Genomic DNA, 25,435 nt, shown 5'->3' with positions numbered 1-25,435 from the left:
TTTGTATACTATTTACTGATTTGTGACCAAGTTCTATTAAAGTTAATGGCATTTAGTTTTGAGCAAAGTAAATATTTAATTAGAAGATTTTATACTCAGAAGTTACAATTCAAGCATTTTATAATCTCAATTTCCAAAACAAAATATAATTAATATAACAGCATAAAAACAATATTTTTCAACTTCAAGGTCTGTTTAAACTACAATTTGGTAGTACAACTGGCACAGTATATTTAATACTATACTATACTATACTATACTATACTATACTATACTATACTATACTATATATTACACTACACTATACTACACTATCACAGTCTATGCCTTACTTATTACTACAATGTTATGAACAAAACCTTGAAATTGGATCATACTAAGTATGATATTTTGTGAATTGAGAAAATAAGTGATATATAAATCTACAAAATAAGTAGGTTGTACTTTTAAAAAAACTCTATTAAAATATAGCTCACTGAGTATCCATTGTAACCATCAAACCACAAATTCTTTTTTCTTAAAAAACAGACATCAACTGCAAAAGAGTTCAGTGTGAAAAATAAAAAAATACATCTCCTGTATGGGAAAAAACCCCTAGTTTTTACACTTGAAAAACATACTTGTGACAATATGAAAATTTGACAGAATCCTTTCAGTCTCTCTTTCTGTTTTCACACATAAAATCTAAAGGAGAAAATATATGATTCTGAAAAAAATGGTTGGTAAGAATGAACAAAATTTTAAAATAAGTTACTTCATTAGCTTGTTGCAACTCATTATAGCAGATACATATATTTCCAAGGCTGTAACAGAAACCCTTCACACACATGAAGTCTCCCTGCTGTGTGGCCACATGATCCTGGAAACATACAACGTTGCTTTAATGAGTTGGAGTCAGGTGATACATTTATTAGTGGAGGTTCTAAAGCACCTCTTCCATAGCAAATTTAAAGTACTGCATAGCCCTATATCAGACATGTCAAACACAAGGCCCGGGGGCCAGATCCGGCCCGCAAAGTGGTTTCATGTGGCCCGCGAAGCCATCCTGGAAACAGTGAGGGAACGGCCCCCACTGCCTTGGCCCTGGCCCAGAGACCCTCCTTCTGCCAGAGACCCTCAGATCTGCCCCACTCCTGCCCAGGCCCCCATAGGCACCCTTGATGCGAACGATGTAGAGCTGACCACGCCCACCCAGTAGGCCACGCCCACCCTGGCCATACCCACCCGGCCCCCTGAGGGCAACCGCAATGGTGATGCGCCCCTCAGTGAAATTGAGTTTGACACCCCTGCCCTATATCCAAACCAATTAAACCCAACAAATAATATCTGAGGCATCATCTAGTTATAATTACTTTAAGAAGTTATATTTTCATAGATTCCTCCATACATTATCTCAAGCTTATATTTGATATTCCTAAAAATCAAATTGGCAATAAGGCAAAAATGCAATCAATTCCAGAAATCCATATACTTTTCCCAAAACCAGCTCAAAAGCAACTAAGAAGGAATTTGCAGGATAAATCTTTAAACTATAAGAGGAGTAAATATTCCATGTTAGAAATATGAAATGACCAAAGGGAAACAGAAGCATAACAGACAAAGAATGTGCTCTGGGGAACAGAAAGAGACCAACTAAGGGAAAGTCTATCTGATTTTTTAAAATTGCATATTTTAACCTATGGCATATTTTATGCTTCACCGAGTGTTAATCAAGCACGTGAGTGTTGTTTTTCTTTTTAAATTGACTTTTGAACTGAAGAGATGGACCATTATATCATATTACTAGGGACCATAGTTTAATGATGTTTCTATTGCAAAAAGTAATCTTGCACTGCACTGACCCTCAGCATATTTCCTTAAAGAAGCATCAAGAAGCAAGTGACCAAATTATTCAGGGACGTGACAGCTCTAAATGTCAGATTTTGTATAAAGCAGTTTCATATCTTTTCTACAGCCCTTTTTCTAGAAATATTGATATTAAGATTTAATCAGAAACAAAGTTTTATTAAAATACACTGGTTATATTTTAATAACTTATTTTACAAAGAGTGGTTTATTTACTTGCATGCCATCTTTATTTTTTTTTTAATACATAACTCAAGGCGACAAACTCCTTCATCCTCCTATTTTCCCCACCTCAACCCTATGACGTGAGTCAGGCTGAGAGAGTATGGACTGGTCCAAGTCCCAGCTGACTTTCATGGCTAAGGCATGACTAGAATTCATGATCTCCCACTTTCAAGTTTGGTCCCTTTAACCAACCACTAGACCAAATATTTACTCAAAGCATTTCTAATATACAAGAACACATCACGAGTAGTAATTTTTTTCCAAGATTGATAGCGAAAGATGATCTGACCTTCACTAATCAGGATTCTTTAACGCATAATAGCATTCTAAATCCTTTTCCTCTTGAACTTGTGACACTTGCAGTCTTTCTGTCTTGGATTAGATTAAAAGGGCTTTGACAGGGCTTTTTTCAGCAAGGCAGAAACCCCGTTGAAGACTCAGTGTAAGCTGGATAAAAAACCGCCACCCACCAGTATTTAATGTCAAAGTTTTTCATCATGCAGGGAACAAGTTAAGGGAGATTAAAATAAAGACAACAAATTTAGAGAACCAGAACTCAATTTGTTGTACTTTCAAGTTTTATAACGGAATGAGATTAGGTAAAAGTCTCACAATGAAGGAATATTTTGATATAAAGTCTAAACCATAATCTCACTGATGGAAAACCTGGCTATTTAAAAAGGAAAGTCCATTTTTCTCTATTAGAGCTTGTTACCTAAACAATGCCAAAAAAAAGAGCTCAGATTTGTGATAAATGAGATATAAAAAAGAGGAAACTAATCATCCATTGCTTTTGGTAGGGGGATGTTTTGAACTAGATGTTTAGTTTCTTTCATTTTTCCTCCTCTGTCAACAAACAAAGTTAACAGTTAAAAATACTTAAGGTAGCAATACTAATACCCACAGGCACAGAGCCATAATATCTTTAAGAGGTTCATACATAATCTACATGGCAGTATTCTGAAATTTTATTAATACACTGAAACATCCCAGTGTTCTTCAGTAAATGAAATTAAAATGTTATTTTTTTTTTAGAAACCTAGACCTAAAATGGTCATTCTTCTACTTACTGGCTCCAAATTCATTTAATCAACATATTAGATTAAAAGGGCTTTGACAATATAAAGTCAGCAAGGCATAGAAATCTAAGAAATCTCTAAGAAGAAATAAGAAGTCATGAACTTTGGGAAATTATTTACTTGTTTATTTCTTTATAAAGTTTATCTAATCACCCAACCTGTAAAAAATAACACTGGGAAGTTCACAACAATACTATGATACAATACATTTAGAGGCTAAATAATTTATTGCTTCCTAAACCTATAGGTTTTATTCTTATTGCTTTATTTGTTAAATTTATTTGCTACCTATCTTGCCCTGGGGCTATTCTAGGAGGCTTACAATAATAAAAAGGATTACACCAATAAAATGAAAGAAATGAAAAGCGTGTAAACAGGTAACAATGAGAATTTCTTAGGAAACAATAAGAATTAAGTCACTGCATAGATCTGGATCATATGAATCAGAATGTTGTTGTTGTTGTTGTTAGCTGCGAATTCATGTCTGACCCATCGCAACCCTTTGGACAACGTTCCTCCAGGCCTTCCTGTCCTCTACCATCTTCTGGAATCCATTTAAGCTCACACCTACTGCTTCAGTGACTCCATCCAGCCACCTCATTCTCTGTCGTCCCCTTCTTCTATTGCCCTCAATCTTTCCCAGCATTAGGCTCTTCTCCAGTGAGTCCTTCCTTCTCATTAGGTGGCCAAAGTATTTGAGTTTTAGCTTCAGGATCTGGCCTTCTAAACAGCAGTCAGGGTTGATCTCCTCTAAGATCAGAATACTGAACTTCAAATATGAATGCCAGGCATTAATTTCAGCCATGAAATTTGTTATAGAAATGCACAGCATTTTTCATACTTAGAATCTTCTTTCAATTCTGCTCCTTCCAACATAAGGATAAAATATACAAGGTTGTCTCACTCTATTGCCAACCTGCAGCCAGTCGCTTTCCCCATGTTTAGATTGTGGTCTCCTATACTTGTTTACATTTAACATGAGGACAGTGTGAAGTGTTGAGATTCCTATTTTCTTAAGAACATTCCAGAACTTAACATAATCAGCATACAAACATTTGAAAGAATAGCTTCACACAATGTAAAGTTTTTTTCTTTTTTAAGATATACGGCCAATATATTTTAATATTTTATTTTCATTCAAACATAAAGATAAAAGTGATATAACTGAAAAAAATGAAAAATTGAGCTTGCAGTGATTTATTCAACAAAGAATTAATATATGTCATTCATTTCTGTGACCCATGTACATATAATTTATGCAGCTTTTTTCTAATGATAGGTTTATGTATTGTGATATAAATAATGGTAAAAGCACTACTACTAGATCACTGGAAGTTTTTAAGAAGAGACTGGACAACCATTTGTCTGAAATGGTAAAGGCTGGGTTTCCTGCCTAAGCAATGAGTTGGACTAGATGACCTCCAAGGTCCCTTCCAACTTTATTACTATCACTATTACTATCTTCCTCCAAATGTGCTGGATTACAACTATTATCACTCTGGTCAATATAACATGTTGGTTAGTCCTGTAATTTATAATTTCGCTATGCACTTGCATAAAAATCAGTAAGGATCTGCATCAAAATCATTATTTTTTTTTATATACAGCAACACAAGGTTAGGAATAAGTGATTATCCAAGGATATTACTCAGTAGGATACAAGCCAAACTTAAGTATGGGCAGAATTGAATAAAAGCAGCCACAGAGTTTCCAAAGTAGATGATTCATTATAGTACAAATACCACATGCTGATGTGTTAATAGATCAAGTGAGTATGGTAAACTAAAAAAAAATCAAAATGAAAATGATTGGGGCCACTGTATAGCTATAAAGATGACAGTGTGCCTCAGTGGAAAATTTCCATTAATTGTAAGGAGTTACACAGCAATTAGTTTAATATGGTTCAAGGTACTCTGTAAAAATAGCAAATAAGAGCAGTGCGTAACTTAAGAGTCATTATCTTTGCCACAAATAGGGCAAATTAGCAGAAATGTGTTTGCCTCTCTTTAAAAGTTTTAAATGTCATTTACGACAAATTAGCTATCATTTGTATAAGCAACCTAAGCATTCCTACCAAATGAAAATTACAGAAAGAAATGTCATAATAGTATTTGGACTCTAGAAAAATAGTAGAGCTATTACCTAAAATTCTGTTAGTCAAATCCAGAAAGCCTTTATTCTGTCTGATTTTGCTTTATTTCACATCTGAGACAGAACTATTACTGGGTTTATTCATATCATCAAGTCAAATTATGATTTGTATGGTTTTGATTTCACGTTTTGTATGAATTTGGTGCTTGTGGCTTATCTATCAAATTACTTTTAAAACATGAAATGGATGGCTGAGCCAAAACAATATACTCAAGTTTTGGTTTCTTTTTCCTTTTAGAACAGGTACATTTTGAGGGGGGGGAAAATTGGCAACTATACGTTGCCCATGTAACCTAATAGAAGAGAAATATTTCAGAGTGACTATTCATAAATTAGTCTTAAACCCCAACTATGTTTGCTTGTGATTAACTTATTAATCTAATATTCACTTAGGTAAAGGTTCCCCCGCACATGCGTGCTAGTCGTTTCCGACTCTAGGGGCCGGTGCTCATCTCCGTTTCAAAGCCGAAGAGCCAGCGCTTGTCCGAGGACGTCTCCGTGGTCATGTGGCCGGCATGACTAGACGCCAGAGGCACACAGAACGCTGTTACCTTCCCACCGTACTGGTCCCTATTTTTCTACTTGCATTTTTACGTGCTTTCGAACTGCTAGGTTGGCAGAAGCTGGGACGAGTAACAGGTGCTCACTCTGTTACGCGGCACTCGGGATTCGACCCGCCAAACTGCCGACCTTCTGATCGACAAGCTCAGCGTCCTAACCCACTGAGCCACCGCGTCCCTTATAATATTCACTTAAATGAGAGCTAAAAAGCCATGTGAATTGTAAAGCAGACACCTTCCTCAATATAGTTTAAATATGATCCAAATTACTGTGATTATGTAAGACTATGCAGAATTTTTCTTTACTTGTACTCTAAGTCAGTGATTCTTAAGGTGTTGTCTGCAGAGATCCAAGATGGTCTGCCATATCTTCCTCATACATCCTGCCTTCCCACATGGCCTCACGGTCAGCTAGTTTGCAAGAATGGATCAGTTACTAAAAACTGTTTCACTAAAAGCAAGAAAGTGATAATACAAGCAGCAACATGAGTACAATGTTTCAGCAATTTGAATTTTCAACAGGCCTTCAGCACAGATCTGATTCTCAATCTACATGTACACTGCTATACTAAATGTAACTGTAATCTTGTACAAACCACTCAGAAGAAAAGTACAAATTACAAATACAATGATGACTAATATAGGTTTTTACCAGACTGAAGTCCATCCATTCTTAGTCCCTTAGTATTTATGGGGTTTCTACTGAATATAATTCTTACCCAATAGGTTTGTGTTAAGAGATGTTCCTATTCTGATATGACTAAAATAATTTTTAAAGTCCTTTAAAAATAGAAAATGTGGTAAGGCATACATAAATGCAATGTCATTTTCTAATTTGCCAAATATACGAATTCTTGTGCTCTTAAAGATGAAAACGTAGAGAGGATTGTTTGTTTCATTGGGTAGTCTCAGTCCTAGATTAACCATTAAGTGAAATAATCACGTGCTTAGAGCACCAAAGGAAGAAAGGTACTACTAAGTATTTCCCCCTATTTCCTCATGTCCCTAACTCTTTCACTGCCACACTCAACTTTAGTTGTTGTTTTTATAATTGACCTTAACTGCTGTTTAAAGAAGAGGGTTTTTTTAAAAAAGGGGGAACCTGTTAAGCGACGACAGTTTAAAAGTTTGATTTGAAAATGTAATTGAATTTTGTATTTCTGTCCCCTGGTGTGAGCATTTTGATTCTGTCAAGTGGCACCTCTATTGGCCTGTGTTTAGGGCAAGGTTAGGCAACTTTGGCTCTTTGATGACTCATGGACTTCAACTCCCAGAATTCCTGAGTTCAGGGCATTACTTGGCCTTGACCCAGTTCTGGGCAGACTCTCTTTTTTCTAAATTCTCATTTGTGGTCCAAGGTTGCTGATTTTAAGAAACAGTAGCCTATAGCATTGTCGTTGTTAGTTGCGAAGTCATGTCCGACCCATCGCGACCCTATGGACAGCGTTCCTCCAGGCCTTCCTGTCCTCTACCATCTTCTGGAGTCCATTTAAGCTCATGCCTACTGCTTCAGTAACTCCATCCAGCCACCTCATTCTCTGTCGTCCCCTTCTTCTCTTGCCCTCAATCTTTCCCAGCATTAGGCTCTTCTCCAGTGAGTCCTTCCTTCTCATTAGGTGGCCAAAGTATTTGAGTTTTAGCTTCAGGATCTGGCCTTCTAAAGAGCAGTCAGGGTTGATTTCCTCTAGGACTGACCGGTTTAATGCCTATAGCATTAGGGGTACTATAACACCTCAACTTAGCTTACTGCTAATATTATTGTTCAGCAATGATGTTTTGTTGCAAACAATATATCAATTCAACTGCTAGATAACTAAATTCATTATAGCAATATTTTTAACCTTAATAGACCGGGAGAAAGGGGGGAGGGAAAGAAAACATTTTTGGAAATCCAATGAAGAACACACATGGGGAGGGGGAAAATCACAAACCAAAGTGTTACCATCCATCAGATTAACCCCATTTAGGCACAATGCTAAATCATAATGTTCTTTTCATAAGAATTATCTGCATCATCACGTATTTTACATATCTCTCCTCCCCCCATCTGCAAAGTTAACACTACAGAGTAAATAAACTTAAATATCACTTTTGCCCAAAGTCAAATTCAGATCAAAGTTTAGAAAATTATTTCAGTTAATTGTAGTTAAAATTCATCAAAGTTTCAATCTAACTATCACATTGTGCTATAATTTTTAACCAAAGTGGAAACTTCTAGTCTCCTTTTTATTGGCACATTAGATGATAATGGAAAGCAATTAAATCTCAACTTAAAGTCTTAATATGTAGTGAATGCACTGCCTGGTAGAAGCAAGAAAAGAATTTCCATAGACCAACTGATGAAGCCTATCACGGAAAAACAGGATGGTACTCAAATGGGTACTTGATGGCTACAAAGTTTTCAGCATGCCAGTTGCAAACTGAAGAAACTTGGCAACCTCTGACCACAGACTACTTTCGGTGAAGACACCTCCCACAGATTTTGGGGTTAATTTTGTGAACTTCCTGGGGTTCAAAGCTGCAAGTTGTGGCAAGAGTTTAACCATATTTTCTCTTATCTGTTGGCTAATGCCTGTATGTGTAGACAATGTCTCTTTTTAGCTCAAAGCAGAAAAATGGAAAAAAACACTACCAAATAAATAATTAAGAGATATAACTTGAGGATTTCTTTCTCCATAGAATAGGGGGAAAAAGCTGTTATAATTTCTATTTAGCAGACACAGGATTTAAGGGTAGCAATACTGCACCTTTCTCAATCCCAGGCAAGGTTACAAAACACTTTTGGGAATTTTTAACAATATTTATGTTCCATTTTACCTTCATAGCTGTTCAGCTGGAACACCTATAAATATACAAGCTGTTAAAAACCATTCATTACAATGGTGCTTACATACTACCAAACCATTCTCCTCCTTTTACACACCATTCACATTTAAGCTGTGCAAATAAGAAAAATGACTACACGTTACCAACACTGAAAAAACATTGCAAAAATAGATAAATTAGCTTTAGCAACTATAAAAAGCAATAGCCTCATTAATTTTGAGTGCAAAAAGCTTTCACGGCCACCTCAGTTGCTCCTAGACTGAAAATTACTCAACTAAAATCATCTCATGTTGACTAAACACGTGTGGGAATTTTGTTGCTCCTGCACATGAGCTACCATGTTACTTTTTAGTAGCTAATACTACCTTAGATTCTCAGTTTCTCATAACCATTCAGCTGACTTTGTATACTCCAGACTGTCTTTAATTTGCAGCAATTAAATCTTCAGCTCTATGTTAAAATCAAACTGCACTGAGGAATAATTTTAAAAAGGGGTCATTTTGGCCATCAAATGCAACCTTCTCCTCAACGCAGGAATCCATATTGACTTCCTCCTCTTAAACGAACCAAATTACGGGAAGCTTTTTCAAAAATTTGACAGATTTGCTTTCTTGCAATTTAAACCCATTGTTCTACATCCTGCACTCTGGAACAAGAGAGAAAGCCTTGACCTTCCTCTATGTAACATCCTTTCAGATATTTGAAAAATGCTGTCATATTCCATCAAGCATAAGAAAGCTAGGCTCTTTCCATTTCTTTTCATAGGTCTTTGTACTTACTCTCCTGATCATCTTGGATGCCCTTCTCTGAACTGTTCTAATTTATTTAAATCCAACTTAAATTGTCATGGCCAGAATCGGGACAATACTCAAGTGTGTGAATGTGTATTAAAAATAGAATGTAATAGAGCAATCACTTCCTGTGATTTAGAAATTATACTTCCAATTATGTAGGCTAAAATTGCTTTTGCTTCTTTGTAGTCACATCATACTGCTAGTTACAATTAGCTATTACTGTAATAATGTTTCTTGCAAATATTATCAGGCTAGGTCAGGGGTAGGCAACCTCGGCTCTTTTATGACTCATGGACTTCAACTCCCAGAATTCCTGAGTCAGCTGCTGACTCAGGAATTCTGGGAGTTGAAGTCCATGAGTCATAAAAGAGCCGAGGTTGCCTACCCCTGGGCTAGGTAATATTCCCACCCTATAATGGTGCGTTTAATTTTGACTTCCTAATTGACAAACTCTGCAGGTCTCTTCAATGTGTTACTTTCAGCCATTTTCTTTATCAAATTCATTTTGAATTTTATTTGTCTTCTTACATATCAGATTTTTTTTATAATTCACAAGTTTAATAATTCTCTCCATTTCTTCATCCAAATCAATCATAGTTCATAAGATTATCATCTGAAAATTTTACTTTTCTGGCCCAATTATATTTATATAATTCAGCTTCTGATTCAAAACACTGAATCCTCCCTCAATAATAGGTTACTGAATTTTTTGTAAATATATTCAGAATCAAAAAACCCCATAAAATCTGTAAACAAAGAATTTATTTGTTGAAACTTCTATATATTTTGCTGAGTTATATAGTATACTATACAAATACCTAAATATTTAATGGATTCCTCACAAGTATAGAATTGATATTCCTTAAATGGGTGGATAACCACATTTTCACACAGGCAACAATTTCAATTTGGACCAATACAGTATACTAGAGTTTTGTATTTCCTTAGAAATTCATAAAATTATTACAATAAAATAATATAATACCATATAATGAGTCTTTCACTCTAAAGTGAAAGTTAATGGTATGTTAACTGTTTTCTCCTACTCTCACATTATTTAGAGGAACTAGACAAGGATGTCTACTTTAGTCCTTGGTTTTTAATATCTCTGTGGAACTCTTGGCTCATGCTATTAGACAACCCAGGGAGATTTATGAAGTAGTACATAACTTAGTTGAATACAAATTGTTTTCATTTGCAGGTTTATTAAATTTACATGCCATTCATCTCCCCAATTGAGTGACTCTGGGCAGCTTACAGAATCTAAAAAGATAAATAAAAAGTCAATTACATTTTCAAAACTACGCACATTAAAATTTTAAAGCAATGCAACCCCCTCCCCAAACCACACCCAGAACCAACAAGATGGAGAGTGTGGGGGTAAGGTCTTCTTACCCTGTCAACCACATCTAGCAGTGAGTGCCTCCCCCAAGCCAACCAGCAAAATCAAACTTTAATACCCTTCTGGAAGAATGGAAAATTCTTCCCATGGTAGAGATGGAGGCCTCAGACACAACCTGTCCCCCGTTTTTTATGCTGTTCTTGCATCAGTCCCCAGGAAGATGAAGACCATTTCATAGGGTCACCAGGGAGGCCACACTTAATGACCCACCTAGAAGACAACAACTCTCTGCCTACTTACCACCTAATGAGCCTATTCAAATTAGGTGAGATGAGAAATGCAATCAGTCTGGAGAACATATACAGTGTCTCCCAAACCAACTTGCTCAGACTGAAGAAGCTACTTGGATAAGCAGCAGAATGTGTCAAACCAAAAGAAAAGAAATCCAGTTGTCATGACTCAACTGCCAGCGGTGTTATATGTGCTAGCCTGGAGGTTTCCATGTATGCCACAATGCATTCTGCACTGGCTATAGTTTCCAAATGCTCCTCAAAGGTTGTCCCATGTAGAGTGCATTGCAGTTATCCAACTGAGAAATGACTAGGGCATGGAGTGAGCATGCACAAGGCGCAGATGACATTCCTTTGTTTATTTCTAAACTTCACAGAACTATTCCAGTGTCAGTGCAAAAGAAAAATGCCTTTAGTAAAAGAGCGGGATACTCCATTCATCCAGTAGTTACACACTACTGTCATGTTATTATTTTTCTGAAGAGTAAAGCATGACGAGAGCATAATTAGTATGATTTTCCTCATTAATAGTTGGGAATTTGTCATCTTCCCTGAACAGTTGATATATTGAACTTTTAGTTTTATTTTGAAAATAACTCAAGAAGCCCTTTTGGTTTTCTTAGCATATATTCATTAATCTTAACTAGCTATGTATGCTTATCTTCCACGTATCAGCTCCAAACTGTGGGGTTAGTTGTATAGCCTAGCTACTTCTTCTATGGATCCTTTATAGTTTTTAGAACTTTACTAAAATTGTGAGAATCACTCTGTCTGTCCTCCATTTTTTTCTCCTCCTTGGAATTGTCTACAATTGTCTATCTAATACAGGTAGTCCTCATCTTATGACCACACCTGAGCCCAAAATTTCTGTTACTGTGAGAAATTTGTTAAGTTTTGACCCATTTTATGACCTTTCTTGCCATATTTCGTGAATCACTGTGGTTAAGTTAGTAATGTGGTTAAGAGAATCTAGATTCTCCATTGACTCTGCTTGTCAGAAGGTCACAAAAGGCAATCACATAACACTACAACCTTCATCAGTTATCAAGCATCTGAATTTTGATCATGTGATAACAGGAATTCTGCAATGGTTGTAAGTGTGAAAAACTGTCATAAGTCACTTTTTTCAGTGCTGTGGTAACTTTGAACAATCACTAAATGAACTGTTATAAATCAAGGACTACCTGTATCTCCTATTTTTGGAATTTGCACCTAACTTTTCCTGCTCCCATTACTTTTTTCAGCCATAGGATCTTAACACTGATCTGAGTTTATTAAAATCCACTTTTTTGAAGTCAAAATATATATGACTTAGTTTAGTTTCCTTTAAAATCAAGAACTTCAACATTACATGGTCACTTTCCCTCGATGTTGTTGCTACTTCCAATTCTAAAAATAAGTCTTCCCTATTGATTAGCATCAAGACAAGTGTAGCTGATTCTTTTAGTCCCCCTTCACTTTCTGAAGGAGAAAATTGTATACAAGAAAAGTCAGTAATTTCCTGGAAGGTTCATCCTTAGTAGAGTTTGTCTTCTAACATATGGTAGGGGAATTAAATTCTCTCATTATTATAGTGGGAGAAAATGAACCATGTCCTGTCTCCATAACTTTAATTTAATTACTCCTTAAGAGTTCTATAAATGCCCTGGTTGCATTCTTATGAGTCAATTAGAGGCCTCCAAACTTAGAATGTACAAAGCATAGAGGCAAACAGTAGACATGCTGATTGTAGCAAAGCAAATAAGTAAAATGACTTTCATTTCCATCTGCCAAACACTCCAGCAGGTTTGGATAACTGAGAAAATAAGAAACAGATTCAGCAACATATGTCTTCTGTATGATTATTGAAGTTATTGTACAGCTTATTTTCTGTATACTGGAGAGGTGTGACAAAGAAAGTAGGAAAACTTATTTCTTTTTAATTTTTGTTTTTATTAAAAAAATACAAAGGAAGGAAGTATCGAGATAAACAAAAACATACAAGGCATGTATAAATAAATAAATATACATACATAAAAGTTCTGTCTAAGTATGTGAATGAAGAGTAGGGCACAATTTTTACATGAACTTACATTATAGCATCTTATACAGTATTACCTTTCCTTGGTTCTTCCTTCATCTCATGCGCTACAATCAACATACCAAAATGACAAACTCTTATTCAGACACCGTTCTGTACAATGCACAAAATGACCTGGATCCTACAATATTCTCTAATCTAAGGAGTTAGGAAAACACAATACCATATTTTCCGGCGTATAAGACGATTGGGCATATAAGACAACTGGGCGTATAAGACAACCCCCTACATTTCCTGTTAAATTATAGGGTTTGGGCTATACTCTCCATATAAGACTACCCCTCTTCCAATGCACACCAAATAAAAATTAAAAAACATCAGATTTGATTTTAATATGGTAATTTTAATTCAAATGCTTATGACATGCAGGTACTTAGTAGGAAAACTGTCACTTATAAACATAAGGCTGTTTGTCATCAAACATGTAAACATAAAACAGTGCAAGTGGATTAAATGTTTCCTCATTCACTCTAAAGCTTTCCCTGCGCAGACCAAATGGGAGATCCGCTCCAGGTTTTCCAGCCAGCCCGCCCAGTTCCTGAGTCAAATGCTGCATTCCCCACCTGCCTTTCAAGTTGGGATAGACTGCAGCTGCTCTTCAACTTTAGAAGGAAAGACGCCCAGACCCCAGCCTGTAAAAAATCACAGACTGCAGCTTCTTCTCCAATTGGTCCCGCTTTCCCTGCGCAGACCAAATGAGAGATCCACTCCAGGTTTTCCAGCCAGCCCTGTCCCTAAAGTTTCAGCACCTGGCGTATAAGACGACCCCTGACTTTTGAGAAGATTTTCATGGGTTAAAAAGTCATCTTTATACGCCAGAAAATACGGTAATTAGCTGATAAACCTGGACAGTTTCTGTAAAAAGGTAAAGGTAAAGGTTCCCCCGCACATGCGTGCTAGTCGTTTCCGACTCTAGGGGCCGGTGCTCATCTCCGTTTCAAAGCCGAAGAGCCAGCGCTTGTCCGAGGACGTCTCCGTGGTCATGTGGCCGGCATGACTAGACGCCAAGGGCGCACGGAACGCTGTTACCTTCCCGCCGTAGTGGTCCCTATTTTTCTACTTGCATTTTTACGTGCTTTCGAACTGCTAGGTTGGCAGAAGCTGGGACGAGTAACAGGCGCTCACTCTGTTACGCGGCACTCGGGATTCGACCCGCCAAACTGCCGACCTTCCGATCGACAAGCTCAGCGTCCTAACCCACTGAGCCACCCCCTTAATGAGTCTAGATACTTAACAGAAAATTAACAGAAGAAAGCAATCAAGAGCCTGAAATATACACCCTTGCTTGTTGATCTCTTTTTTTCAATTTGGATTATTCTTGTATCCTAATGCTATCAAGTTTTAAACTTGGCACAAATGAAATTAAATGCTCTGAATGTTCTATATCTATCAGAGGTAAGGAAAACCAAGGCAACTGTCTCTTTGTCTAACAAGTATTATTGGGAGAGTTACTCAATAAAATAATATTAGACTGTTACTTTTTAACTTTAAGGAAGAAAATATATGACAGGAAAAGGGTTATGTGCCAGATCTCCCATGAAACAATGCCCTTTGTGCAACTGTGTACATTGAGAGCAACAGACTAATAAGGAAATAACTGCTTCAGAGTAAGCAGAAAAGAGCAATGAGCATGATGAGAGCAAAGTTACTAAGTTTTGCTTGCGCCATAGTTTCCTGTTACTACAATGCAGTAGTAACGTTGGAAGACTGAATGGAGTCATTAAAATTGCAGTCAATTTTTCCTTAATAGGAAACAGAGAACTATGTACCAATTTATTTAGTGCCACTGAATAATAATACTATTTATTTTCTTCAATGAATGGAAACTATTGATTTGGGTGTTGCCAAATTTGTTTCACTTGCTGGAAGCACTATTGTTTTACCTATAGAACTGAGACAAGGTTTAAGATAAATATGAAACTGCTATGATCTAATATTTTTAATTTATTAAATAAAGATCCTATCCTTATAAATGCAAAGATTCTCGGGGTACAATAGTATCCATATAATAGTAACAAGCACACATTTATTTTGACCTATCTATACAGATCAATGGACATAAGATGCAAGAGAAAAACAAGAACTAATAGTGGCCAATAGACCAGCAATGGAAATTTAGAGAACAACCTGAATTGTAGCTAATATATTACTGCAGGCTAATTCTGCTGACAGCTGACTGCCAGCAGTTCGGCAGTTCAATTCTCACCAGCTCAAGGTTGACTCAGCCTTCCATCCTTGCGAGGTCGCTAAAATTAGGACCCAGGGCGAAATGGGCTGACTCTGTAAACTGCTTAGAGAGGGCTGTACAGCACTATGAAGTGGTATATTCCTCTACATTAAACTTTCTCCCTCTCTTTTCTTTTTCGCTTTGATAAAGATGAAAGCTATGACTCATCCTACCAAGCTGGCGTACAACTCAATACAAGCAATATCTCCAAATTGAGCTGCTGGTGCTACCTTTCCTTGCTTTGGGAATTTTGGCCACTGAATACTAAACAGTGTATGATAGGTAAAGGTAAAGGTTCCCCTGCACATGAGTGCTAGTCGTTTCCAACTCTAGGGGCCGGTACTCATCTCCGTTTCAAAGCCGAAGAGCCACCGCTTGTCCAAGGACATCTCTGTGGTCATGTGGCCGGCATGACTAGACGCCAAAGATGCACGGAACACTGTTACCTTCCCACCGTAGTGGTCCCTATTTTTCTACTTGCATTTTTACGTGCTTTTGAACGGCTAGGTTGGCAGAAACTGGGACGAGTAACAGGCGCTCACTCTGTCACGCGGCACTCGGGATTTGACCCACCAAACTGCCAACCTTCTGATCGACAAGCTCAGCATCCTAACCCACTGAGCCACCGCGTCTCTTAAACAGTGTATGATACACAGTCCCAAAATACATCTCATGAAACTCCAGTTATTCTGGGTGTGTTGAAGATGATGTCCTCTGAAAAATCAACTAAGCACAAAAATAAGTTTTGGGAACTAAATTATTACTTTGACTCAGTCATATGGCACATAATAAATATTTCATAATATATTTTGTCTTATAATTTTATAATTGGACTAATCATTTACTAGCATGTTGATAAATGACAAGATTAGACATGACAGGGTCAATCTTGGATACTCCTCAAACATAAGAATGTCATTGATCATGAAGAGCTGCACGGTCATTCCCACTTTTGAAAAGAATAAAATTTGCCTTTCATTTATGCAGAAAAATTAAAATATTTAAAGCAATAGACCAATCAATCTTCAGCTACTTTATTTCGAAACAGATCTAGCAACTTGTTTTCCCTGCCCCATGATGTGGATAAAAAGAATCAGTCATATTATTTCAAAAACAGAATATCCAAGTATATCTAGCTGTCAATTTGATTAATGAACTCCTGTTCGACAGCTGCTGGATTAGCTAAATAATTACAGTCTCACCTAATTTTTTTCATTCATAGTGGAGCTATCCCAAAGGGCACCTGCTTGTCAACTTCACAAGCAGCAGATAACTTCTGAGGTTTCATAGAGACATAAAACTGATATGCGTCACTTTAGCCGCTGTTTATCCATGCTCTATAGAATATACCACAACCTAATGTGTGTGCATAGCATGCTAAACCATAAACTACTATCAGCTACACTGACAAGCAATACACTAAACCATAAACAAACAAATCATGCTTTGACTTAGCGTGTGTATGAACCAAGTTAAAGACTTAATGGGACATAAAAGTTACAGCATGTGCTCAATTCTTTTCAGAAAGTTATATACAGGCAGTCCTCAATTTACAACCATTCAATTAGCAACAATTTGCAGTTACATTGAAAAAGTGACATGATAAATCCTCACACTTATGACCATTGCGGCATTCATGGTCATGATCAAAACTTGGTTGCTTGGCTACTGGCATGCATTTATAATGGTCGTAGTATCCTGGAGTCATATGATCACAATTTGCAACTTTCCCAGTCAGCTTCCGACAAGCAAAGTCAATGGGAAAAGTCAGATTGGCTTAACAATTGCGTGATTCACATAAAAATTGTAGCAATTCGCATAACAACTGTTGCAAAAAAGGTCATAAAATCACACACAACTCACTTAGTAACTGTTTTGTTTAGCAATGGAAAATCTGGTCCCAATTGTGGTTGTAGGTCGAGGACAATCTGTTTTGCATATTGCATAAATATTGTACTAGGAAAGGTGGAAATGAGGCACATGTCCACCCTTAGCTACAGCAATTGCTGGATGTTAAAAAATTAATTCATAGAATTTTAGGTTCCCCAAAATGATATTAGCCCTGACAATTTGGTAAAGAAATAATGCCTTGAAAAATATTAAACAAGAAATCATACAGTAGTATTTTTAATTTAGTTTAGAAGACTGATATATACCATACCCTATCCTAGCATAAAATTTCATTTCCCATAATTCCCAAGTCATTTAGGGCACCAACTTGGGGAATACTGATACACTGTTAGCATTCGAGTCACCTGTCTGAGATTTTTAGAAAATCAAGTTTAACACAAAAACACTAAGTTCTGGACAATGCATAATGCCAACATCTCACTTTCTCACTTTTGTCAATAAAATGCCATATGTTCTCTTATTAGCTAAAAATATTAAAGAATGATACAATAATGGCTTTCAAAAGTTGTCTGTGGGCTTTAACTTTAAATATAACAGTAGAACATTCCAGCCAATGTCTTTTATTTTTACAAACTATTTATTAATGATTTCTATCTGTTCTGAAGTCACATAGGAAACAATGTCTACTGAATCAGACCACAGGTCCAGAAGTTCATTATTGGTCCTGCCAATCTGTCTGATTTGCTGATTTCCAGGTCTGCTGGACTACCATTCCCATCTCCTTTCACTAATGCTGGATGTATGGGCATGGTCTACTGTATCTTGGGGACATCTGATTGAAAAACTGCTTATGCACAGATCAGCAATGGTTTCCTAAATTTTCCTAACCAATGACACAAGTTGACCTTGGGTTTTTAAATATATGTTTTACCACATAGTCCTGGTAGGTAAAATGAGGACCCAGATTGTTGGGGGCAATTAAGCTGACTTTGTAATAATGCCGCTTGGGGTGTGTGTGAAAGCCCTAATAAGCAGGCATATACATAGGATGAAGGCTACTGCTAAGCTTGTAAGCCGCCCTGAGTCTTCGGAGAAGGGCGGGATACAAATGGAATTAAAATAAAAAAATAAAATAAAATATGTTTCTGCTAACAGAACACTCATCCACCTGATGTCCATGTAAACTAATTAGCTGACATAATGACAAGTAAGAAATATTTAGTTTCCACTGATCAATCACTAATTTCAGGAGAAACTGGTAGAATATAAGCTTTCTTTCAAAAGTATTCGTTGCATGTACAGGCATTACATTCAATGTAGGCTTTTTCATGTTGAGTTGTTAATAGTAGCAAAAAAATCAACGACAATTGTATTCAATTTATTTATCAAACACTGCATAAAATATGCAAGTCAGTCAAATCATAACTGCAGGTCATCTTCCATGTGTACTTGTAAAAAACTGTGGCAATCAAAGACAAAATCTATGATCCTCTTTCTCTGCAGCAGGAGCTATTCTGTCATTTTATAAGTGACATACTTTAGTACCCCAGAGACTATCCTTAAAATGTACACTATTTCTGCAAAATATTTCCTACTAATAGTACCCCAAAATTACACAACAAACAAAAATAGTTTTCCTTTTCAAAAACTGTTCTTACAAGAATAGATAGCTGTCTCTCACTTAATTTTTTTATTGTCCTTAAGACTAAAACATGGTAACATTTTAAGTAATGTTTTGTTAGGGCAAATTTATTTTCTCACAGTCCGAGCGCTCTATATACCATAAAATGTCTGTTTGTTTATTTATTTATTTATTAATGGGATTTATATCCCGCCCTATCTCCCGAAGGACTCAGGGCGGCTAACAACAAAACATATAATAAGTACAGAAATTAAGATAAAAATAAAATTAAAATCATCTGTGCAATAAATTAAAATTAAAAATTAAAAATAAATTAAAAATTGTAAATATAATTAAAATGCCTGTCAGTCCAGGTCAGCCAGGTGGAAAAGGAGTGTTTTGAGGCCGCAGCGAAAGGACTGGAGATTTTGGGCCATCTGAAGCTCAGGGGGGAGCTGATTCCATAGGACTGGCGCTCTCACAGAGAAGGCCCTCCCCTGGGGGTCGCCAGCCGACATTGTTTAGCCGACGGTACCCTGAGGAGGCCTTCTCTGTGTGAGCGTATTGGGCGATGGGAATTCGTTCCCGGTAGCAGATGGTCCTGCAAGTATCCCGGGCCTAAGCCATGTAGGGCTTTAAAGGTAAGTACCAGCACCTTAAATCTCACCCGGAGGGCAACCGGTAACCAATGCAGCTCATGGAGCAGAGGTGTTATATGGGAGTATCGGGGAGCTCCCATCACTACCCGTGCAGCCGCATTCTGTACCAGTTGAAGCCTCCGGGTGGTTTTCAAGGGCAGCCCCATGTAGAGAGCATTGCAGTAGTCTATATGGGAGGTAACGAGTGCGTGGGTGACTGTACATAGGGCATCTCAGTCCAGAAAGGGGCGCAATTGGTATATTAGGCGAATCTGGGCAAATGCCCCCCTAGCTACGACTGTTTGATAAATAAAACAAGGGCTACAAGAATCAACACCCCCTATAGCACATTTGTATTTTCCTTCTTACATGAAATCTTTCTAAGAATTTCAAAATGCAAAGCCCCGCTATCTTAATAATAATTCAGTATTTGTATTAGCTTAAAAGGTACTAAATATGTAAGAAACAAATCCTATGAGGCCACTGCTTGTTGAAATATTTAATGAATAAATGAGAACAGATTGGGGTCATGCGCCATATTATACCAAAACTTTAAAAAAAGTCTTTTAAGGCCTAGTATAATGTACGAATCACATGTGTATAGGTAGTCCTCTTCACAGGACTGTATTGGAGCCTGTTCATTATGGGTCATGACAGCTGTTAACTGGGATGGCCTTGCTTTGACAATGCACACCCGCTGCTGTTCGATGAGGCCGCTAAACACACAAGTCATTAAGCCGAGCACAGGGTGCCTCAAGGTGGGGAAGGTCCTGGGAGACCTAGCGTAGGCCCAGGCCTGCCTCCTCTCGGCCTCTCAAGGCCTCCACAAGGGCTATTAGAATATTACAAGGAATAATAATAGAATCTTAAAAGTATAATTAGAGATTCTTTCTCCTGTCTTATATCAAAGAAAATCAAGGCAAGGCAATCTTGAGGGTTTTTTTCTTGCTCACTCCTCCCTTCAGGTTAATTTAAGCTAGGTTTTAGGAAATGGATGTTGAACGTCTTCTTCAAGACCATCTCCATACTCCTTTGCATATAATGACACCCCTACTCACACCTTCATTTAACTGTCTTGCCTTTTTCCCAGTGACAAAAACTCCAAAAACCTATTTCTTGACCAGTTTTCTTTGTGCTTCTGTCTATCTAATAGTAATCCAAATATCATCTATGAATTTGCCTACTCAGAAAGCATGTTTCTGTGTGAAGAGACAGACAGGAATAGGTGACGTTCAATGGGGAAAAAAAGAATAGCTTAGGTAAGCATTTTAGGAGAAGATTTACAGATAACAAAACAATTAGCTTCCCTACATATACAGATTCTCTTTTGTAATGCCATCTTGCATTCCAATTATGTTGTTGCTTCTATTTAGAAAATATGCAATAATGAATGAATATGGCAAAGACTATATTCTAGAGGTAACTCAAGCTACAATCTCCCTTCCCCAGTTCTGTTTATCTATTTAAATAATCAGGTCAATTGGAACTACACACACGCATACAGGAATCACAGAATGCATAAACTAGCTTGGCGAAAAAATGGAAACATAAATGGAAAGAAAATCACCATTGTCATGAATTAAATGAAGAGACTACCATGTAAGAAGATCGTGTAAGACATTGAAAAGAACCCCAGTAAATTTTTCCTGACTAGAAAACATTGCAAATTTTAGAATTATGATCTTAGTGCTTTCTATGAAGCTTAGCTAATCAAGATACCAACACATTTATTAGAATTCATTCCTGGCTTTAATACAAAAATTGAACAAAAACCAAATCAACATCTAGAATAAGATTTCTCAGGATTTAAAAACTTCATTAGAACATAGTTGTTTATCCCTTCTACTGAAAATATCTGATTAACAAAGCAGTATGCCCTTAAATGTGCTTAATATTAACTTTGGAATCTAAAGTAAACTCTTAGTTGGCACTAGGCAAAGATCTAACAAAGAACTATAAAACTATTAGAAATAGTGTTCCCTCCTTGTTTTATCATTTCAATGGCACTTTTCAATATTAAAATTTTATCATTTTTATCTCTATAGTTTTTGGCCTGCTTGTTCCTATAAAATGAGTTGTGCGATTTAGCAAAAAATTTGGGCACAAAGTAACTTTAAAAATGGTTTTCTTATATCACATTTATAAGAATATTATAACTACCATGAAAACTTCAAGACTGTTGAGTAAGATAAAATTACAACAAATGGGATTTTATCCATGCATAGTAGTATACAAATTTGTCTATTACATCTGAAGTCTGCTAAACCAATGTTCATTAAATCTAGGGCAATGTGTCAAAGATGACACACAATAATACTTTGAGTGACATACCAACATTCACCAACACCCGACAACTATTCTGATTTTATTAAGATTTATTATAATATAAAATACAATGAAAACAATTAAAAGAGGCGCCAGATAAAAAAGGGAAAAAAGCATTGACTTTCAACTCTTTTCAATACAGTGAAATACTAACTACAATTATAACCTCCACTTTTTGGATTCCATTTAGTTATTACAAGCCATTTCAATAGCTACACAATTATTCAACCTTCAATATAAAGTCTTGTTTCTTTTTTATTATTTCAAGCATAAAAACTAGAAATAATTTTCCAATGGAAACAGGACCAAATAAAATCTTTCTTTAAAACAATTTACATTGCCATTTCAACCAGATTCATTTTTCCTCCATCTATTTTTCCTATTGTGAGAAATAGTATTTTTATTTGCACTTACTAGATTTTCTGCACTATCATCATAAAGGTAAAGGTAAAGGTTCCCCCACACATGCGTGCTAGTCGTTTCCAACTCTAGGGGCCAGTGCTCATCTCCGTTTCAAAGCCGAAGAGCCAGCGCTTGTCCAAGGACGTCTCCGTGGTCATGTGGCCGGCATGACTAGATGCCAAAGGCACACGGAACGCTGTTACCTTCCCACCGTAGTGGTCCCTATTTTTCTACTTGCATTTTTACGTGCTTTCAAACTGCTATGTTGGCAGAAACTGGGAGTAACAGGCGCTCACTCTGTTACGCGGCACTCGGGATTCGACCCACCAAACTGCTGACCTTCTGATCGACAAGCTCAGCGTCCTAACCCACTGAGCCACCGCGTCCCTAATCATCTTTATAGTTACAATTCATTCAAATACTTGATTTTTAAAAAGGGATTCTTTCAAATTATAATGCATTATTGACTTCCCATTGCTCAACTATAAAAAAGATAGAAAAACCCTTTCCTTTGTCTTTTATACATTTTAAGTTCTATTATTCTCGACTATTTTTGGCTATATAGCTATTCTCAAAATCATTCGTCTCCTGCTTAATACATACAGATGTATTCATAATTTATAGTAAAAAATATTTGTTAGATTTAGATCTACTGAATGGGTTTTAATTTGCTGCTGGTACATTTGCTGCTGGTTTTAAACAAACAATTTTGATTTGCGGAATTTAGCTGATCAAGAAAGATAACAATTTCAGAAAAAAGCAACAACTACCAATGATGGGTTATCATAAATAATACCAGCTTTGCTTAATAACTGTTTGGCACTTTGTCACTTAGATGACATGGGAGGTACAGAAATATAATAAAAAAAACTAGTTTTCACTCTTCACAACTTTAAAATGCGTGAACTTCAACTCCCAGAATTCTCTAGCTAGCATGTTGACTATTGGAACTGTCAGAGTTGAAGTTCACACATCTTAAAGTTGTCAAGACTGAGAAACGCTGATCTACAGAACTAAAGAAAAAAAATAAGATGTTGTGAAATATCACACTAATATTATTTAATAAATCAAAAGCAGAAAATCTTGTAGGATAACTGGTTGGCAAAGGAATACTTAAGGGAAAATAAAGATGTAGGGAAACTAAATTTCATTTTGTTTTCATTTTTAATCCGTGCTGTAATAGATACTTTTTGAGATGAGTCTTAGGAATAGTACCATTGAGAGGACACTGAATACTTACAAAATACACCAAATACTTACAAAAAATTGGAGTTCAAATTAAAGCACACAAAGATTCTGTTTCAATATCTCCTATGAATAAAAGCTCATAATTTCTTAAAATAATTGATCCCACTATTCAAATCCTTTATTAAGAAACATTTTCTAAAATTAAAAAAAAATCTGCCTTCCTACAATTTAGGATCATTAGTCCACCATCTGCTGGGAAGACAGAGGAGGAGTTTGGACCTTTCATGTAATTTTTCTTCAGCTAGACTATTTCTGTAACAACCTCCCTCAAACTTCTATTCTTAAAGTTACACACACACAGTTTCCGCAAACCTTCCTACTGACCTTAATCTATTCAGATTAATTTGAATCTTCTTAAACTGAACACAGTATTCTAGGTTATATCAACAAGTATATAGTAAAATATTTTCTATTAATTGGAAAGTACATTTTGCAGTCTAATGTCAAGTACACCTTTTATCACAGCATTCAGCTTAAAATTTCAAGCTCTTTAATAAAAGTTCTGTTGCTGATAAGTAATCTAATTGTGTATTAGATTTCCCTCCCACCAAAACAAAAAATTCTAAGGTTTAAGAGAGGCAAGTGTTATTTTCAGTTAATTTCTTCAAATTGTTTTTACGTTTGATATTTTCTAGGGTAGTTATACTATCCCATTTCTAATAATCTGCAAATGTTATAAGCATACATTTCAGTTTCTCTTCCATGTCATTAATATACAGTAATAGGCCCCAAATCCAAGCCTGTTCTTGTTGTGTCCTCCAGTTTGAAACATGAATCAGACATAAGCACTTTTTGAATGCCAATATTTTAGGGAGACTAACAAGCTGGAAGGATGTTTGTCTCTTCTTTTACTTTCCCTCATAAAACAAACATTTATAAATTCAAATACATTCATCTCCTGCTTAACACATACAGATGTATTCATAATTTATAGTAAAAATATTTGTTAGATTTAGATCTACTGAATGGGTTTTAATTTTGTTAATACAAATAAACATATCTGGAAGTACTAACAATCAAACTTATGTCTGGATAAAATCCATACAGCTTCAGTTATTATCTGTAGTAAATGTACATTTGCTGCTGGTTTTAAACAATTTTGATTTGCAGAATTTAGCTGATCAAGAAAGATAACAATTTCAGAAAAAAGCAACAACTACCAATGATGGGTTATCATAAATAATACCAGCTTTGTTTAATAACTGTTTGGCACTTTGTCACTTAGATGACATGGGAGGTACAGAAATATAATAAAAAAAACTTACACATGGAGACTTTCCTATTTAACCAGTCAGAAATTTCCCAAATATCCTATTAACACTACTATCTGTAAGAGGATGATTCTATGAAAAATCTCAATAGCTTTTGCTATATAGCAAAACAACTAGCTCATTCATCCAGCCCCAATAAGTCCCAACCAGAAACAAAAATCTTTCTTAGTTTTATAATTACCGTAACAAGGTCTGAAAGCTTGAACTGAAAATAGCCTAACAGAGCCAGAGGGAGGATGGGAAAGAGCATGGATTGAACATGGATTTTGAGTTTTGTAGTATTTAATTGAAAAAAATGCTGATCTTTAGACCTATCTTATAATTCAGGCATATGATTTTAGTACTGCACTTAGAAGGAAAAGAAAAATATCATTAAAAGGATGCAAGGTATCTTTTAAAAAAGAAGCAAAACTGAGGGGGGGAGAGATATGTGTAAACAATTGTACAATGTTTCTTCAAAAACAGTTCTATGGAAAGCCTAACTTTCCAATTTGTTTACTGATTCTTTCAAAGTGAAGGAACCTGCTTTTATGGATCAATTTATGATATAGTATTTTAGCCTGGCAAGGAAAATTAAAAAATAGCAAAGAAAAAAAAAGGTGGCTATAACTTTCCTCAGTATATTATTTCAAACACGCACTGCCTGCAATGCACTTTACA

General features: G+C 36.2%; 1 protein-coding gene across 1 annotated transcript in view; it reads right to left on the bottom strand.

Annotated features, from left to right (window-relative positions):
- The window catches only part of ITPK1 (inositol-tetrakisphosphate 1-kinase), a 167,343-nt gene that overhangs the window by 140,115 nt on the left and 1,793 nt on the right, over positions 1-25,435 (bottom strand). The window lies entirely within an intron of this gene.

Source organism: Vipera ursinii (genome assembly GCF_947247035.1).
Source record: "Vipera ursinii genome assembly, chromosome: 1".
Classification (NCBI taxonomy): Eukaryota; Metazoa; Chordata; class Lepidosauria; order Squamata; family Viperidae; genus Vipera; species Vipera ursinii.
The sequence above is the reverse complement of the archived record's forward strand: the minus strand, read 5'-3'. Positions and strand labels throughout refer to the sequence as shown.